The sequence below is a fragment of the Dipodomys spectabilis genome, unplaced genomic scaffold, assembly GCF_019054845.1.
Source record: "Dipodomys spectabilis isolate Male_0828 unplaced genomic scaffold, ASM1905484v1 ptg000046l, whole genome shotgun sequence".
NCBI classification, from domain to species: Eukaryota; Metazoa; Chordata; class Mammalia; order Rodentia; family Heteromyidae; genus Dipodomys; species Dipodomys spectabilis.
Window position 1 is genome coordinate 5,114,492 of NW_024870723.1, and position 17,367 is coordinate 5,131,858.

The following is a 17,367-nucleotide window of genomic DNA, read 5'->3' on the forward strand; positions in this document are numbered from 1 at the left end:
ACAAAAATTAAAGATCAGGGCAAGAGTGTGGATTGTAGGGAGAATGATAGAAGGAGGTGACATTGATCAAGAATGCATTGTATTCATAATGACATTTTGAGTTGAAATGCTTTTGTATAACTACTTAAAGATAATAAGAATTAGTCATAGTGTCCATATTTAAAGAGAGGGTTAAGAGAAGAGTTTTATGGCTACCAAAAGCCAGGTAAGCAGAACAAGTAATGGTCAGAAAACATTTTCTGGTGAAAGATTAGATACAAAATACCTTGAACTTTGAAAGCCACATAGCTTCTGATGCACGCATTCAACTATGCCATTGTGGTAGAGAAAGACATAAAGACAATACACAAATGAATGGTTCCATAAAAAATGTCACTACAAAAACACATGGCCATATCTGCCCCATAGTCATAGATAGCTGATTCCTGCCCAGACGTGTGTAAGAAATCCCTATTTCCTTCCTATCATGCTGAACAGGTTCTACCATGTCCAGACCATCACCATATCCATCCAAGAGATGGAAGAGTTCCTCACAGAAATCGAGAGCAGAAGGTCATATCATTATCACCATTCACTGAGCAGTCCTGACATAGGCAAGCTGCAGCTCACATCTTCAACATGTACTACCCAATGAATAAGGAGTGTGTGGTTATCATCACACACTGGAGAAGCCCATCTTCCCTTAGCTTCTGTGCATTGTAGTCTGGCTGCCCATAGCCCCCATGAAACAAGAAGTCCCTGCCTTCCTATCTGCAGTACGCTACACCAGTAGATGGAAAGCATCGTTTTGCACATGGATGGGCAAAGTGTTGAACGTTGAATAAATCCATATGATTTTTCATAATATTAAGCCATTGGACATCTAATTTTTGTAGTCGTTACTGCTGCATCACTTACCCTGACCTCACTGCTGAGAAAACAGAAACTCAGTGAAGAATGAATTAATCACTCAGGATATTACATACAGCAATCCGGAAGCCAAGGCCAGGATCAAACTTGCGTCTTTCTTAATCCAAAGTCTGATTCCTCCCCTATTATGAAATTTAAAATGAAAACAAGCCAGACTATTCTTTGTCAAAATGTAATTTACAATCACCTTGATCTAGAACCTGAAGACGCCCCAGATTCTTACTCCATTTCCATTGTGTACTTTTCCACGCAATCTCATCCTGTCACATTTAGTCTCTTTTTCTCTTCCTCCTTTGCTTTCTGGCACTCATTTCAGTTCCTTTGACTTTCAACATCTTTTCTCTTCTGTGTCTGGGTGTTGTGATCTCCAGGTTTTTGCAGCTAACTCCGTCTATGCTTTTTGTCTCCGTTTAAATATACTTTCCCTAGAAATACCTCCTGTGAGCAAACAACGTGTCCTCTATTATTCTATATCTCCTCCTTCATTCCTTCTTAGCCTTTTGTTTCAATGTTGACTTGTGTATATGTTTGGTTATTTACCTGCTGCATAAATATCCAAGTACAGTCAGAACTTTATCAAATCCCTCTAGTAAGTGTGGTTCTGAAGAAGTTGTCTTATGGTAACAGGTAGTGATCTACTTAAACCAGAGTATAAATAACTTCCTGAATGACTTAAAGACTATTGTGATCTAGCTTCTACCTATCAGAATCAGGTAACAGGGTTCCTCATACAAAATGAAAACATGTTAGATACAGCTAATGTTACTCTGAAGGGAATAAATAATTGAAGCATCACTTCTATGATAAATAACACCAGATTGGTATCCATTCAATATCTATTAAAGGCATCACTAACCATTTATTGATTTTTAAAAGACCATACTAATTGAATGAAAAGCTAAGCCAAAAGAAGTAGCGAGCCACAGTATAAAGAAATCCAAACTTGGAAACAGTGTCTAACCACTCTCTGGAGGTATAACCATGGAAAAGATGTGAGACTTCTGAGTCATCTGGGGCGTGTGTGTGTGTGTGTGTGTGTGTGTGTGTGTGTGTGTGTGTGTGTGTGTGTGTGTGTGTATGTTTGTCTAGGTGTGAGAGGTTAAGTCACAAAATGAAAGTAACTTCTGTTCACATTGTAAGTTACAGCAGCAAATAATGGTAGAAATTCTAGGCACTCAGTGATCTTTTTGAGAAGACAATAGTCATGTACCATGGTGTGCTATGGTACCGCTACACAAATCATGTGAAAGAAATCAACCATTCCATCCATTATTTGTACAATGATGATTAGATTATTGGTCTTCTCAGAGTGGAGTTTTCCTTTTCTGTGAAATAAGGATTGAAGGCACTACCTCATCCAGTTCTCATCAAAGTTAAAAATTCTGGATAGCTGATACATATGGTACTGATAGGACACTTGATAAAGAGCTCATCAGTGTGATGAATGGGAGCCACTCCTACAAAGTCCTCTAAATCACAAGGTAGTGAGTGACTTTGGACAGTGCATGAACAGATCTCCTGTCCTTTTAACTACTTTGGAGGCCTGGCTGGTCTGCATCTCTGTTTTTGAGCTGGTCCAGCGAGGCAGGGACATACATTCCTTTCAAGCTTTTGCTCCACATCTCCAGAGACAGAGAAGCTTCACAGCAGTATAGGGAGCAGGGCAGCTTCTTCTACACAGCCCTGGAAAAGCATTCTGTGTTCCTTCTGCCTGAGAGGTGTTATGTAAATAGGAAGCTTTAATTACTATGATTAGCTCATGCTCTGGCTCCTTAACAAGAGTGGTCACACCTGACTCTCTGCAGCAACTGACTCTGAATCTGACCATCTGAGCTCTTGGCAAAGAAAAGGGGGAGCAATAGAGGGAAATGGGCCGATGGCAGTGCGTGAGCCAAGTGGGAGGGGAAGCAAAATAGATGCCTCGGACTAGGCTGGTGGGAAGTCAAGGCCCACCACTCAGTCATTGTTGATAATTCCTCATGGCAGGGGACATCTGATGCTTCGTAAGACATCTGGATTCTCATGCCACAGGAAATATGCAGAACTGTGCAGTTAAAGGGGCTTTGGATCCAGATTTGCTCCAGGTTTGAGTACATGCTGCGACATTGACCAGCCCTGTGTCTTGGAACACATGCGTTTTACCTCACGGAGCCTTTCCCCACTGCATAGTAGCAACAGGAAGAAGAGAGAATGCATGCAGATTACTGAGCACAGTGGCCCACTCAGTGGGAACTCTCAGCTTCTTCCATGGACTATGAAATGGGTTCAGAGAAGATTACAGAGTTGCTGGCCATAGCTTAGGGAATGTTCCAATCTATACAGTAGAGGCCCAGTGTGCTCCCAGGTAAGAGAACCTGGGGGGGGGGGGGTGAGGACTGATCACAATATTGACAAAGAAACATTAGTAATGACACCAGCTGTAATAGCCACCACTGGTTTTCTCTGCATTAGCCACTGACCTAGCTGTGTCACAGAACAGATCCATTTCATCTTCCAGCCACTCAGAATCTAAGGATGACAGAGCTTGATTTGATTGGTTCTCACATGTCCGTATGTAAATGAGTCACCTGAGGGCTTTTTAAAAGACAATCGTTGTGAGTGGGACACAAGACTCACAATATCTATCAAATGCTTAGAGGATACTGATGGTCTGAGGCTTCCCACTGTGAGTAACAAGGTCTGATAACTTGTCCAATGTATCTGACTACCAAGGAACAGGGACAGAATTTGAACCCAGGTCTTTGACTCCAATCTGTATCCTTTTCTCTATTTTAATAACTGGAGTGGGTATTCTAGAGAAAGTGACCCTGGAGAGGGCTCTTGAAGGATTACTGAAAATCATAATCAATCCCCAACCCCCAAACTTCTTTGCATGGATGGATAGGGCCATTTATTATTATAGAATACATTTACTTCCGAACCATACATTGAGTTTCTTAAAAGCTATTGGTTTATTTAAGTAGATGAACTCTCTCCATGGCTGCTGCCTCTTTACATATTTGCTTAGCAAAAACAAAAAAAAAACAAAAAAAAAACCTCATAAAGAATATAAGGAAATATATTTTCTTTTAATATATGCAAATGAATGGTCTAATGATAAGAGATAATGATAACCATGTCTCAGAAATCTACATGTTCTATAGAACTATTTTCCAATTTTATATTTGTCTTCAGCATGAGATATAGTGGGCAGAATATATATAAAGGTAGATATAGATATGTATATATAGTATACATATATACATACACACCTTGTATATATGTACACACAAAAAAAGAACATAAGGAAATTGCAGACTCTGAGTTATCAAGTAAAATATAAGGGAAGTTTACTGTCTTGGCTTCAGACTTAATGTAACACCAATGTTGGATCCCCTTTCCCAGCTTAGAGTCAGTTCTCAGCTGTGGTGACTTTTCTGCTCAGTAAACCTGCTACTTTTAAGTCATACAATGAGAGAATATTAAACCAAGAAAGTGTTGTTGTTTTCTTAAATAGACTTATCTATAGGGGACAAATATAGTAACATTGAGAAAATAATAAAAAAAAAACCATATGAAGGAAAGTATCAAAGGAATTAAAATAGTACACCAGGAGATATTGACTCAGTACAGAAGAAAGCAGGTGAGGAGGCTCAGAGGAACAAAAGAAGCCCGAGATCTATGGGAAGTGTGTTTAACGCTGGCAGCTCCATTATTCCACTGGCAAAATCAGTGAGGCTGATTTGTCTGTGATCAGGCTGGAAACACTATCTTGTTTTGTTTTGTTTTGACTTTTCAAGGGAAATCTTAGCTTGCATGCAAAGTCCTACGGCAAAGCAAATGTTTTCCTCAACGATGAAATTTTCTAAGGATTATCTTGAAAGTTAGATATTTGCTAATACTTATTATCACCCTGAAAGACACTTGTCAACCTCCAAATCAAGAGAAAATAAAATAAAAGCATGTAGCATTATAGTCACAGAGGCTGGGTAGCCTTGTGGTAAAAAGAATGTATGACAAAAACCACATTTGGTTTGAAACCTTGACTTTCACACTTGAAATCTGTGGGCCTCTCAACACATTCTTAACCTGGATCTTCTGCTACTCCACCCATAAAATTGAGATTTTTTTTTTCCAGGATAATGGTAACAATAGGGGCTACTCATCCAATTGTTTTGAGATAAGAGCTTTAAATGAGAAACAAAAGACCTATCAATTTACATACCTAGGAACATGGAAGGTTACATATTTCGGCTGTTACTCAAACGGTAGATTTTTCATTATTTATACAAAAATTCAAAAAACTTAGTAACCTAGACACTAAAAGTAATAGAAGGTCCCAGTACAATTTCTTAATACAATATCAACATAGAGGAATTCTTAGTATTTCTTTATTTGTGCAATAATCAAGGGAATCACATAACGAAAAATGCAAAAGTAATCAACCTATCCATACTGAAAAGGTGTTAGAAGAATCTGATTCTGAATCATCAGAGAGAGAGAGAGAGAGAGAGAGAGACAGAAAGTGAGTGTGTGTGTGTGAGAAAGAGGGGGGGAGAGAGAGAGAGGGAGAAAGAGACTGTGCTCCAGAGCTGCTCTGTCCTCACTCCTCAGGAAAGCAGGTCCAGGTAACTTCATACTGTACCTTGCTTCCAGGACTGGGAGCAAGCGAGCAAATGCTCTGGCACTCCTGAGTGCATTCCGCTTTCTCAGGTAAGGCCAAGCTTTGTAGCACACTGCAAACTGTCCTTACCATCACAGTGTAGAAATCAGCAGAAAAAGTGCATCTTACTCTCTCTGCTCCCATTCTCCCCAAAAACTCACCGCCTCCAGGTTGCACATTGAACTTATTAGCATAATTCCTTTTCCCCTAAAGGAAATACCTTCCCCTCTTTAATCTATCATAAACACATCCAAGTTTTTTTAAGGTGTCTCAAATGGTATCTCCTCTGCAAAGCTTCCCTGGCTCCCTACACAGAGACGAAGGCTTGGCTTGTTCTTTGTCCACATTATATTCATGTTTGGCTGACAGAGGAATTAGAGTCTGAAAAACTTAAAGAGACATTTCTATTCACCCACTAATTGCTCCATTTACTCCCTGACTTTCTTTCTTCCGATGAAACCCACAGAAAGCCAGAATGCATTCCTGATTTTCCTAGTGAAAGCATAAGTATTTGGGATGAGGCCAAACTCCCAACACTTTAGACAGATTTTTGTTCCCTCCCAAACCCCTTCTGCAACCAACTCTCAGCTGAGGATTTGCAGAAAGGTTCTTAGCTTCATGAGAACTCAAGAGGAAAAGTCTCCAGAGAGGAAATGAGGTAAACACAGAAATAGAGTTGCAATGTTGCCTTCAATCCTGATTCCCTAGGAATTTGGTCTCTGAGCAGATGTTCACCAAGCAATGTTCGACTTTGAGAGCAGGAAAATGATGAACTATTCCTGGGCAATCCAAGGAAGATACAAGATGCCTAGGGATGTGATCAGCTCATTCTGCTACTGCAAACACTCAGGCCATGTTTAGCAGATCCAAAATAAAAACTGCTTTGGCATCAATAGGGAGAAAGACAAAAACAATTGAAGATAATGATGTTTATATCATTGAAAGCTAGCATCACCTTGCCCTATAAATTAAATGACTAATCTGCAGAAGTATAGATTCCAGGATTCAGCTACTCACAAGTTTCTTTTGTCCCTTCCTTCATTTATTCAGAAAATACCTGCCAACCCTAGAATGCCATATAAAGAGAAAAGAACACAACACTTGGCTTTCATTTATGGTTTGGTGTTAGGATCAGAAATGAAGTAATGATCTCAAAAATAACAATGGCATTACTATTGTGATCAGCGAATGTGTGGTAAAGGAGAGGTACCAAATCAAAACTGTAAAATTGGAGAAATAGCTTAATCTCAAATCTAGAAAACTAATACACAGGGGCAGCCTCCCTGGGAAACAATGTTGAACTACCGATTTGAAGCATGAATAGACCCAGGCAAGGAAAGAATGGGGTCAGGAACATTCTAGGCCATCAGAACAGCATGTGGAAATGCTCTACACTGGGAAAGAATTTAGTAACTTTAAGAAATAGGAGAAAGTCAGTGTAACAATAATATTAAGAGCTGGATATACAGTGGCATAAATTGAGTAGGTTTGTTGGTAGTGGGGCAGGACTATCCATCAAGGCCTTATAGACCATGCGAATGATTATGGAATTTACCCTGAGTGCACTCAGCAATTAAGCTGAAGGATGCTGTGGTCAGAATTTGCATTTCAGAATGCCTAACTAACAAGGCCCTATCAATATTCAAATGCTCTCCTTGATTGTCTGTTATTGAGTTCCTGAAATGACTCCTCAACACATATCTCAGCCTTCACAACTTCCAAGGCACCTCACTTTTTTTCTGTTTTATGACACAACCCAACTCTCTGCAGTTATTCTATATATGTTACTTTTCAATGTAATTGACACAACATTTTTTGAGATATAAAATTCCTTTAAGAATAGAAACCACTGGCTTTGAGTTAGGAAACTACCTGGCGATGAAGTAAGCCCAAATATCCATGCAACTCCAAAAATGACCATGAAACGTTTGTGAGAAGAGGTTATCATTTTTCCACTTGAGGGCTTCTCAGGGATGGGACATCTTCATCTCCAATACTTCTGAATTAGACACTGCTATTAGGACTTGACTTCTGCCATATTGCCTCAAATGTGACTGAGACAACAAGATGTCATCCTCATTTTCTCCTCCCATTGGAAGATGAGGACACCTGCTCATGACCACTCTACTCTAAGCCTTTCTCAGTATTGCAAGTAACATAAGCTTTTCCATTTATTTCCTCAAAGACACATTCCTTGTTATAACACAGAACATGTTGTGATGGATTTAAATGGTCCCAAAATAATTACCATGGCATTTCCCAGAATTCCATCCACTAAATATCCCATAGAAAAAGGCACGTTCAGAAGATGGGTTTTGCATGGTTTGGAAGGCAGAATAGAAGAAATATTCATAGTGCTTTTACATTTGCAGATCATTACAGGACCTAAAGTATTTGTGCATTTTTTATTTTTCTTTTACATTTTTAATTAGCACCAATTACCTGTGCAAATGGGTTATATCTGACATGTCTATATCTATATAGGCATACAATAAACTTGGATTCGACTCACCTCTCCCATGATGGCCCATTTTATGTCAACTTCTCTGGGCCAAAGAAAGCCCAGGCATTTGGTAGACTATTACTCTGGGCATTCCTTTGAGGATGTTTCTAGAGGGATTAATACTTTATCAATTGACTAAGTACAAGATTGCTTTCCACAATGTAGATGGGTCCCGTCCAATCATTTGAAGGCCTGAATAGAACTTGTCATCCCTCAGTCTGAGGTCAGCAGGAATGTAGGTGGGGAGGGAAGATGGAGTTGAAATAGAGAAATAAGCACAAACTAAAACTTATGAGGATGAGCTACAACCATAGGGAAGGGACTGGGAACCACAGCAGTCCCTCACTGCCTCTGACTTCCCTGATGGGATAGTCAGGCTGGGGTGACTGACATTCTTTGTACTGCACATGCCTGGCCCAGAAATAGTAGAAGCTGAAGGACAAGAAGAGTAAAAGTAGGAGCTATGGGAGATTCCAAGCCTGGCTATGACCCCAAACCAACCAGGTGAGCCAAGAGAAAATCACAACTTACATAAGCTATGTTCAGTCAGGCTAATTCAGAGAAACAGAAATACAAAGTTTTATATGTACATTTAGAAAAAAAGGATATATGGAATTGACTCCCAGAATTATGGAATCTCATAAGAGCTATGGGTTTTCAGTGAGCAAGCTAGAGATTCAGGAGAGCTGAGGGTGTAGTTTTAATATAAATGGAAGTAGCCTAGAGACATAGAAGCAGCTGCTACTCCAGAACAAGTTTTTGTTGTTTATATTTTTGTCGGTCGTGGAACTTGAACTCTGGACACTGACCCACAGCTCTTCACCTCAAGGCAAGTGCGCTACCACTTGAGCCACAGCACCACTTCCAGTTTTCTGGTGGTTTATTGGAGATAAGAGTCTCACGGACTTTTCTGCCTGGGCTGGCTTTGAACACAACCCTCCTATCTCAGCCTCCTGAGTAGCTAGGATTACAGCCATGAGACACCAGCACCCTGCTTCCAGTACTAGTTTTAAAGCAGGAATCAAAGTTTCCAGCTAGAAGGCAAACAGGAGGAGTTTGAAGGCAGTCAAACTAGAGTTATCAACCCTCCCAAATGCAGGTGTACAAAATGGACATCTCCTCTATCATTGAGAAATGTTGATACTTTTCATATACACTCAGTGTTTACACACAGTTATTGTTGTGATAAAATTACACTTTAGGGACTCAAATTGGTAAAAAAAAAATGCATTAAGCAAATGAGATCTCCCTAGGGGTTTTAAACAATTCATATCTCCATTTTTGCAAAGGATGTAAAGATGAAATACATAGACTAGTGAATTAAAAAATAATAATCCTGACAGATTAAAGTAATAGAGAAAAACTTACAAAGAAAAAAGAAGAAACTAAAAATATAATGGTTGAAAAAGTACATTACAGGAATAGATTATTGGCACATCACACAGAGGTAGTCCACGAGAACTGTCCAACTTTCACAATCATTTGTATTTTGTATTTTCAAGTCTTGCATTGTGATGATTCACTTCCTTTTCTCTTTTTTTTTCAGGGGCTGGCTCTCTACATACCCCAATCATTTTCTACAGGGTGCTATTCTTCTGATGCCCGCATAGAGGGGAATAATAGCTGTGACCAAGCAACAATGTTATTGTGTAAGGTTCTTCCTATCCTACCATACACATAATCATTTTGGAAACAAGCAATAACCTCACTGGCTTTTCCTGGAAACTGCGGCTTTCATCCATGAATAGCTCCTGGCATTTCAATAGCTGGAAAGGATGCTAATGATGATGGACAAGTTTTTATTGTTTATATTTTTGTCGGTCGTGGGGCGTGAACTCTGAGCCTGGGCGCTGTCCCTCAGCTCTTCAGCTCAAGACTAGCACTCTTGAGCCACAATGCCACTTCTGGCTTCTTTCTTTTTGCTTATGTGGTGCTGTGAATCAAACCCAGGGCCTCATGCATGCAAGGCAAGCGCTCTACCACTGAGCCACCTTCCCAGCCCCGATGGACACATTTTTGTATTGAAGGTTCCATCGTTGTTGTATGTTGTGGCCAAACCCTTTCCTGGAATTCCGCCTTCCTATTGTCCTTCTTTACATTAGAAATTGCAGCTTTCAGGATTTCAACACTCTGAAATTTTAATTGTTCAGAATTGTGACTTTGGGCATTTGAGACTTCAGGATTTGCGGGAAGAGGGATAGAACTTAAAGGTTTTTACTTTCCAGGTAGGCACTCTACCACTTGCAACATGTCTTTTGCACTGGTCATTTTCAGGGAAGGTGATCACTTTATGCCCAGGCCAACCTGGATTGTGAGCCTCCTACTTGTGCTTCCCTGTGTCTCTGGAGATGCCACACATGCCACACTGTGCCTAGCCATTGTACCAGGCATGATACCCCGTGCCCAGACACTGTTTGAGATGGATTCAGATGAACTTCTTTTTGCCCAGAAGAGCCACAATCCCCCCATCATCTAAATCCCAAGCAGCTAGGAATACAGGCTTGACCTATTAAACTTAGTTTACTTGGAAGATTTCGTGCTCTAGGATTATAGCATTCAAGATTGTATCTTTGAAATAGCCTAATATCCAGAATATATAGAGAGCTTAAGAAATTAAAACTTCAAACAATCAGCAACCCAATTAGTCAATGGGAAAACCATCTAAAGAGATACTTCTTGGAAGAAAAATGAAAATGGTGTACAGATACATGAAAAAATGCTTAACATCTCTGGCAATAACAAAATGCAAATCGAAATGCTGAGATTCCACCTCATCCCAGTGAGAATGGTCATCACTAAAAATCAAATAGTACATTGTTGGTGAAATGTAAACTAGTTCAAGCACTCTAGAAAGCAATATGGAGGTTCCTCATATCATAAAACTCCTTCTAATCATAAAACACTTCTATAAGCCAGAAATTTTACTCCTGGGCATTTATCTAAAGGATCACAAACAAAGATACAGTATAGCCACCTGCACAACTACTATGTTCATTGCAGCACTATTAACCGCAGCTAAGGGATGGAATTAGCCCAGATGCCCCTCAATGGACAAATGGATCAGGAAAATGTGTTATATCTGCACAACGGAATTTTAAATACCCATTAGAAAAAAATGACATTTCATCATTTGCAAAGAAATGGAAGGACCTGGAAAAAAATATCTGTTAAGTCAGGCTTAGAGAGACAAAGGATGTATGTTTTCTCCCACATGTAGAAGCTAGAATTAATCTATAAATGTATAAGCAAACACTTCAAGATGGTATACAAGTGTACATAAATGTATTAACTGAAATATGGTAGATTCTGGGGAAAACTCAAAGAGTGTAACTCTTTGGAAAGGCTAACTCCTACAAAATTAATACTATGAAATGAGTATTCAAAAGTTTGAGGGTGGGGTCAAGGGAAGGGGGTAGATGAATGAAGGAAGCCAGGGAAAATGGTGTCACAAAATTCAATACCTATCTAACAAAAGTGGTAGTGTTGTGAGAATGGGTGGGTGAGAATGATAAATGCAAATGTGCTTTGTATTCATAAATGTCTTTGTTGAATAGCAACTTCTTGGTACAACTACTTAAAGATAAGAAAAATATATTTAGAAAATTAAAAGATAAATTGGTAAAAAGAAAAATAAAAAGATGTGTCCTTGCATTTTGTGATTGGTATTGCTCTAGATTAACAAAATTATTTTATCAATGTTATCAATTTAAACTCAGAAGATTTTTGGAAACTGTCCCAAGCACCTACCAGCCTCAGCACCTTAAATAGTAGCCTTTCTTTTTTAATGATATCGGGGAAAATCCCCCCCAAATCTGTTTTCCTCATGATTCAAATGTACAATTATAAATAAATGTTCAAGAAATACTACTGAAGCTCAATTATCATTTGTTTCAATCATTTATGGTTATTTAGAGGAGCTATAATATATTCCTCTTACGTTATTGGTGTGGCATTAAACAGAATGCCTGAATTTCATGGATCATATTATTTTTCACTTTGAAAATGCTACTGAGAGAGGTAAAACTGAATAGAGCATTTATGGGCACAGACTTTTTCAAAGAAGAAAAGATTGCATAACCTTTTCAACATGTCTTCCATTTTTTGTGTTTCCTGTACCTTGATTTCTTATACTCATGTTTCAAGGGATTACTTTTTAAAAAATAGCAATTGCTTTCTAGATGTTAACCATGGGGGAGTTTGAGCAAAAAAAAGCACTTTCCAGATGGGAAATATATATATGAAAAATCTCATCTCAGTAAAAAATAAATCCCCTAAATAGAGGTATGTAATGAAGCACCTAATTCACTCCAACTATACTGGTCACGTTGCTGCAATATTATAATGCCAGATGACTCTTTTAGTACCATGGACAGCAGCTGGCCTTCCATCAGGAATGTCTAAAAATGAGTGCAATGTTATCTCTTTCCAGAATACATTTGGCTAGTATTTGAAGTCCACTGAGCAGCACACTATCTATATTCCTCCTAGGTAATTAGTGCTGTTTCATAAGTTTTTTAAGTATTTTATCTGAATTGTTACCTGATATGGAACATGGAAAGGCTCTTTCAAAAGTCATCATCCACTTGTAACACTGACAATTATTTTCTTAGTCTTCAGGCTTTGCTATTGTTCTGCATCTTTGACTCTAGTGGTTATATTATCAATGTCACATATTTGTCCTTTAGATTTTTTAGCCAAAATACATTAGTTTATTTTATTTTTTCAAATAGTTGTACAAAGTGTATTCAATTCATCAGTTTATGAGAACAATGCACCTTGATCAATGTCACCCTTTCCTAATTGTTCCCCATCTCTTCCAACCCCACCTTTTTCTGACACCTTTATCATTTCCTCTGAGTCTCTCTTATTTATTTTTACTTCCTTTGTGAATCCAAAACATGTTATTTCTCTTATTTTTATACACGGGCATGCTTTTCCTTTTCATATTGAAAAATACTGTACAGAAAGGTTATAGTTACATGAGTAGGGTGATGAGTACATTTCCCATCAAGCATTGTTACCTCCTCCTTTGATTTTCCCCTACCATTACTGCCCTCCCCATCTCCTCAACTCCTCCCTCCCCCACCCCGACATTCTGAAGTTCATTTTCAACATAGTTCCCTATACATCTCATTGTGACAATGGGTCAACTTGCATCCCCATTGAAGTATTCTGCTATACCCCTTCCCCTCCCCAAATTACAAAAATGGTTATACAAGATGCAGAACACTGGAATCAAATACAGTGAAAACAGGAGTTATACTGTGGGGGAAGAACTTACAAAAGAAACAGAGATTCACATAGTGCATTATAAGTACATTAAAAACAATAGCAAGAAAGATAAAGCCCCTTATGTCCCTGTCTTGGGGTACATTTCGGTTAACATCATCTCATATGGTCATTCATATGTCCATAGCCTTTGACCTTCTCTAATACCTTCTAGGCCTATTTCCAACATCATGGTTTTGGTGTCAACTCTGAAAACATCTTTTCTAACTCTGTCCTTCTTCTTACACTCCATTGGTACATTCCCCCAAACCCTCCAGATTCTTTCAACTGCAGGAGGCTGCCATATTAATAAGAAACTTTCCATACCCCTATCCAATTCTTTGTATCTTTGTTTCACAATGATGCTTGCAATGTGCACATGCACTTTCATGTAGAAGTTATTCCTTACTTCCTTCTCTTACCACAAAACAGGTGTCCAGGGTTATATCTGCTCATGCTAATCAAAACAATTCATTACTTATATTTTGGTCCCTACAGGAAAAAAAGAAGCATACTTCCCCTTCTGCATATTTTATTCTCCATTACATGGTATAGCTCTCTCTAAAGTTGAGAGCATCTCTTTCACAAAAGAAATTTCACATGACAGTTTCCCTAATTTTACCCTACTTTGGGGTTTAGTTCCTCTTCTCTCTTGCCTATTTTCTGGCAGCAAATCAATTCACTAGAAGGAATTCAAGTTAAGAAATCCTGTTCATGTGAGGTAGTTTATTTATCTATTTGACAGTAGTGGAGTGGAGATGGACTTCAGAGCTTCACATTTGCTGGACAAACATTCTTACCACTTGATCCATGTCCTTAAGTCCTTATGCTTGTGTGTGTGTGTGTGTGTGTGTGTGTGTGTGTGTGTGTGTGTGTGTGTGTGTGTGTTTCTCAGGCAGGTTATCTAACATGCCCTGCATAGCCTTGGATTGTGACCTACCTATGGATTGTGATTTTCCTACCTCTGTCTAACCTCCTCAGTCACTGTGATTACAAATCAGACTCAACATAAATCTAGCTTGTTTTTTAAGGTAAAGATTCACTAACTTTTGGCTTCAGAATGTGGTCCTACTGCTTCTATCTCCTGAGTTTCTGGGATTATATGCACTATGATTCCTAGTCCTCGATGCAAGTTCAAGTGTTAGCTCTTTATTTTACTTTTATTTAAGTAATGGTACAGAGGAGTTTCAATATAACATGTCAGTTTGTGAGTACAATGCATCTCCACAATTGTGTGAATTCTTATGTCTTGAACTTATAATTTCTTCTAGCTATATAAACTGGGCATTGGAGTTGAACACTGGTAGTTCACAACTGTATTCCTAGCTACTCCGGAAGCTAAGATCTGAGGATTGTGGTTAGAAGCCAGCCTGCAGGAAAGTCATGAGATTTTTTTCCCATGAGACTCTTATCTCCAATTAACTAATCAAAAAGTCTAAAGTGGAGCTGTGGCTCAAGTAGTAAGTAAAAAAAATGCTTAGGGACAGCACAGGTTCAAGTCCCAGGACTGGCAAAAAATAAATAAATAAAACTAAAGATGAGGTTAAAATGGCCTAGGTTTGTTTGAAGAACAAAATGAATTGATAATTGCAAAGTGATTAGCAAACCTCAAAGTACATGGTACAGGTTTCAAAAATTACTAGGTTATTTCTCTTTTTGATCCTTACATGGATTTCTCTTTCCAGTATCTCAATTCTAATCCATATTTAACAGTAATGCCTAATTGATCTTTTCATACTACTCTTCCAATTGTTCTATTACTGTCCCATTGACTGAAACATAAAGTTGAAATTCCTTAACTGATTACTCAAAGCTCTCATTTAACTTGCTCCAATCCATACTTCCAATCTAATTTGCCACTCTATTTAATTGAAAATATAGTGAGTGTTACCTTAAACATTGTTTTTCCTGACAGTAGGTCTTCTGCATGCTTTTAAAATTTCTTTGCCTTTATATAAAATGAATGGTGTCCTTCACGTCTGCATTTTTAAGTCCTATTTCATAAAGCACATTACCTTCACTTTTATATACAGGATTGCTTGACAAAACGACTTCTTGATGTTCAGACTTCCCACAGTAATTTAAACCTAGAATTCACATGGCACTGATCATCTTTTATTTGTTTACTACCAATTTATGGTATTTCTACATTCCTTCTGGAGCTATATGCTTTATGAATGTAGGGAGCACCCAATTACTATCTGAATTACATACATGATGTTTTTTTTGCACAGTGTTTGATAAATATTTGATATAACATGATTATTTTGTCAATGATCTCCATATTTGTTCATACCACAACATTAGGGAAAAACATATGCAATCAACAAAAGATCTATACCAAAATTTTCTTGATCCATTCATCCACTGAAGAATCTCTCAATATACAATTGAATTTTACTCATTCACCAGAAAAATGGTACTATGTCATTTTCAGGGAAATAGATGCACTTGGAAAAATATATTATTTGAAGCTAAGTCAGACTCAGAGAGACAAAGATAAAGGACATATGTTTAATCTCATATGTGCAAGTTAGATCTAACGTGTATATATATATATATATATATATATATATATATATATATGAACATACCAGGGTCATGTGCACAAGTATACAATGTATTAACTGAAGTATGATATATGTAAGAGAGCATTCAAATGATGTAACTCCTTTGAGCAACCTATAGTCTAACAAAATAAAACTCAGGAAGCCGGTACTTGAGGTATCAGGGGTGAGGGAGGTCAAACAGAGGAAGACTAATGAAGAGAGGAAGGGTAGGTGAATGCAGTCATCATATTCAAATACATATGTAAAAATGAAACTGGGAAAATTGAGAGGATGGATGGGGTTGAGAGATGGGAAACAATGATAAAAAGGGTGACACTAAGCAGGATGCATGGTATTCACAAAGTGGCATGTTGAATTGAAACCTCTTTGTACAACAACTTACGGGTTTTTTAAAGATCCAAATAATGACACAAGTGAAGAATCAAATCAGTGATCCTATACAGACTCATGTTAATTGTGAGGAAGTGTATAACTTGAGAGAAAAAATTGACTACTACCCTTACTAGTTCAGAGTGACTTCATCTCTGAATTATCACATAAGTCTGTGAATACACACACACACACACACACATACACACACACACACACATTGTGTGTGTGTCTTCCTTGCTGTTTTTTCCTCTTGCAGTTATTTGAATCTGACTTATCGTGTTAAAAATATATTTTGTATTCATAAAGCCAGATATAAGCTGTAGTGAACAATAAAAAATATGATAAAGGAGAAGCATGTTTTTCTTTCCCCCATGGAGAATAAAATTCAGGTAAGTGATGAATTACATTGTTTAGCATAGGAAGTCTTATTATTGCTTTTATTTTTGAAATGTCAATGGGAGCAGTAGAATCAAAAGGCGAAGTATCAACTTATTAATCTCATTACTGGAACTCTTGTAATAATGTTTTCTTACTCACATATACCCCTTGCCTTGGTTAGTAACAGTGTTGTGTGAGCGGACTAAAGTGAGGCACGAATGAGTTTCATGTACAAAATATTGTTAAAAGAATCTCTCTTAAGCTCATGCCTGTAATCATAGCTACTCAAGAGGCTGTGATGTGAGGAGAGCAGTTAGAAGCCAACCCAGGCAGAAAAGTCCATGAGACTCTTACCTCCAATTAACTACCAGAAAACTGGAAATGGAGTTGTAGCTCAAGTGGTAGAGCAATAGCCTTAAGCAAAAACTGTCAGAGACAGCCCACAGGCTGAGTTCAAGCCCTAGGTCTAGCACACACATGTGCACACACACACACACACACACACACACACACACACACAAACACACACACACATCTCTTAAGACACACAGGCTGAAGTAGATAAACAAGATGACATATATGTTAATTATCTTGATTTAAACACTATATAATGTATACGTATATCAAAACTTCATATTACACTATATAAATGTATACACTTATGATTGGCCAATTATAAATATTAACTTTTAAATTATTTAAAAAGGAGGACTAGGTACATGGTA